Genomic DNA, 3,164 nt, shown 5'->3' on the forward strand with positions numbered 1-3,164 from the left:
AAGGAGCGCCTGCGCTTCCAGGTGAGGCCCGAGTCGGCGGGACGGGCGGGCGCGCGGGGACCCCGGGGCGCGTGGAGGCGCCAGGCCTTCCTAGGCGTGCAGCCGCTGGCAGCAGCGGGCGCCATCCGCCTCCAAGAGTAAATTAATTGTAGCCGGATTGTGATGGAAAACGCCGGCGCCGAGGTTGGCGAGGGAGACGCCCTTCAAACGTCCGTATTCTGGGCGTATTTGCTGTCTAAACGCCATCGTGGGCTCGTTGTCCGGTGTGGACCATCTAGGTGGGTACCGGGGTGGGGGCGGGGGGCATCAGAAGGTGGGCTTGCTGGCGGGAGAGTTCATGCCCAAGGATCCCACCCACTTTTCTCAAGTTAATGGCAAAAGCCACACAGTCGATTACTGGGGTGCTGTTCGCCTCGCCCCTGATTCTTGCTGGGTTTCCCAAAGCTTCCGCTGGAAGCTAGAGCCGCTGTAGTGCCTCTCTCAGGGTCTGTCCTGGCTCCTGAAAGGCCCCTCCACTCAGAAACATAAGAGTGCGGAAGCATTTGGGCTGTTGGTATGGCAGGCTAGGAGGGCCAGTCCCCACTAGCTGAACCCCAAAGGCCTGGCGTCCCCTGCCGACAGCTGTAACCCAGCGAGTGGGAAGGCATGGTGGGTACAAGAGGCCACGAGGGGGTGGGGCGGAGAGGTGAATCTAGAATTTGTACACAGGCTGTGCAATTTTTTTAAAAAAATTATTTCAGAGAGGAAGGGAGATGGAGAGACAGAAACATCAATGATGAGAGAGAATCATTGATCGGTTGCCTCCTGCACACCCCTTATTAGGGACTGCAACCCTGACATGTGCCCTGACCGGGAATCAAACCGGGACCTCCTAGATCAGCGGTTCTCAACCTGGAGGTCGACCCACCCTTTCACAGGGGTCGCCTAAGACCATCGGAAAACACATATATAATTACATATTGTTTTTGTGATTATCACGATGCTCTATGTTCAATTTGTAACAATGAAAATACATCCTGCATATCAGATATTTACATTACGATTCATAACAGTAGCAAAATTACAGTTATGAAGTAACAACGAAAATAATTTTATGGTTGGGGATCACCACAACATGAGGAACTGCATTAAAGGGTCGCGGCATTAGGAAGGTTGAGAACCACTGTCTTAGCTCATAGACTCTGAACCACTGAGCCACGCCGGCTGGGCACTAAGTGGCATCTTAATTCCTAACCTTCCAGGACTTCAGTTTGCTCACCTGTGAAGTCGCTGAGCGCTCCCTCAAATTTCTTTCACTTTGAAAGGCCTGACTCCAAAGACTTGTCTGCTATTGGTTTCTCCCTGCGCGGGAAGACAGCTTCAGAGTAAGGCAGTGGTACTTTTGTTCATGTTGCACATGAGCTGTGGCTTACCCACCATTTGGATTCCTACGCTATTGTTCGGGGGTATTGAACTAGCAGCCTGGAGAACGTCATCTTGTGCGAACACCTGAACGTACTTGGGGATTCAGAGCCTCACTCCTGTTCTCCACTGTAACCGCCCCCACGTCTGTGTTCTAAAAGCACTTGATCCAACCGAAGAGGCCTCCGGAAGGAACCCGAGGAGTAGAGAACCCTGGGTGTTTGGCCTCCCCTTGCCCGTCTGAGGGAAAACACCGACTCGGTCCTGGTCAATTAACTTGCTTGATGAACCCAGTTGACCTGGCACGTAAACTGTCTTAGGCCCCTGTTTGCACATCTGCTCCATTAGGCCATTCTCTCGCCTCGTTCCTTCCTAATTCGAACCTGATCCTACTTACCTCCACCTCTGGAATGGAGCTGCCAATGTTAAGTAGGAGATAGATGCTCCTCAGCCTCTGAAATGAAGGGAAACAATTCGATATCTTGTTGGTTGAAACTCTGGTGTCCTTTTCAGTTCTTGGAGCAGAAATACGGCTATTACCACTGCAAGGACTGCAACATCCGCTGGGAGAGCGCCTATGTGTGGTGTGTGCAGGGCACCAACAAGGTAAGCAGCCCCACGACGGGCATCTTTCGGACAGGGGTGTCCCGAGGGCTTGCCTTACGTTCTCTCTCTCGCATCACAGGTTTACTTTAAGCAGTTCTGCAGGACTTGTCAGAAGTCGTACAACCCTTACCGAGTGGAGGCCATCACCTGTCAAGTAAGCCAAGAGCTTGCATTTTTGTCTGAACTGGGTAGTGGTGGAGGCTTTGGTGCAGTTTGTTGAATATAGTTCCTCAAAGAGGCTAGGTTCCCAGGGACCTCCAGGTTTTGACAGCTTTTTGGTAGGAGTTCGGAATAATGCTCAACTGGTAAACAGGCCTCAGTGTCAGTTTCCTTTTGCCCTTGCAGATCTCGGTCATGGTAACCTCTTTAGAGACCAGTACCTCACTTGCAATATGGAAGAACACTTGCCTCACCTACTGCTCAGTCTAATGTAAGGGATAGCAAACTGAAAAATACCGTCCTGCTAACATGGGGTGGGAAAGGTTGCCTGCTTGGCCCAGATGCTTCTTATGAAGCACATGCCCAAGTTAAGCATTTAGTATAAGCGTGGGTGTTTTTTTTTTTTTACAGAGAGGAAGGGAGAGGGATAGAGAATTAGAAACATCAGGGAGAGAGAATCATTGATCAGCTGCCTCCTGCACACCCCTCCTCCCCCTGCCCCAGGATTGAGCATGTGCCCTGACTGGGAATTGAACCCTGAAACCCTGACCTCCTGGTTCATAGGTTGACACTCATCCACTCACCCACACCGGCCGAGCTAAGCATGGGGTTTTAAGGTTCAGTCTCGCCTGAGAGCTTGCAAAAAGGAGAATCATTTGTTTGAAAGTAAATCTAAGTCCCCCAGAAGTGTGGCAAACTGTAGACGCACTGAGGTCATGGCAGAGTTGGGTCAGGTTCTAAAGGAGGATGTCTTTGCCTTCTGCCTCCGTGTGAGGTCGCTTACAGTAGGTTGGGGTGGGGAGGCCAGGCCATTGATGCCAGCCCAGAGCCAGGGCTTGCTGCTAGGCACTAGCCTCCCACAGTCGCTTTCCTTGTTTTGCAGTACTTCTGTTTTTATTTAAAAGTTCTTTTGTTTTTCATTTCCTCACCCCAGCTTGCTTATTCTCCACCCTTCAAGTGCAGGAAAAGACTTCCTGTAAGAAAATTGTTTCATAAGA

At 51.1% G+C, this 3,164-nt stretch overlaps 1 long non-coding RNA gene across 1 annotated transcript in view; it reads left to right on the top strand.

Annotated features, from left to right (window-relative positions):
- LOC102774945 overlaps positions 1-3,164 on the top strand; it is a 6,053-nt gene continuing 2,889 nt past the window's right edge. The window contains exons 1-3 of the long non-coding RNA XR_435427.2: positions 1-21; positions 1,915-2,007; positions 2,087-2,161. This is a non-coding gene — a long non-coding RNA (uncharacterized LOC102774945). The remainder of the gene's footprint in view (positions 22-1,914; positions 2,008-2,086; positions 2,162-3,164) is intronic.

Source organism: Myotis davidii, unplaced genomic scaffold (assembly GCF_000327345.1).
Source record: "Myotis davidii unplaced genomic scaffold, ASM32734v1 scaffold455, whole genome shotgun sequence".
Classification (NCBI taxonomy): Eukaryota; Metazoa; Chordata; class Mammalia; order Chiroptera; family Vespertilionidae; genus Myotis; species Myotis davidii.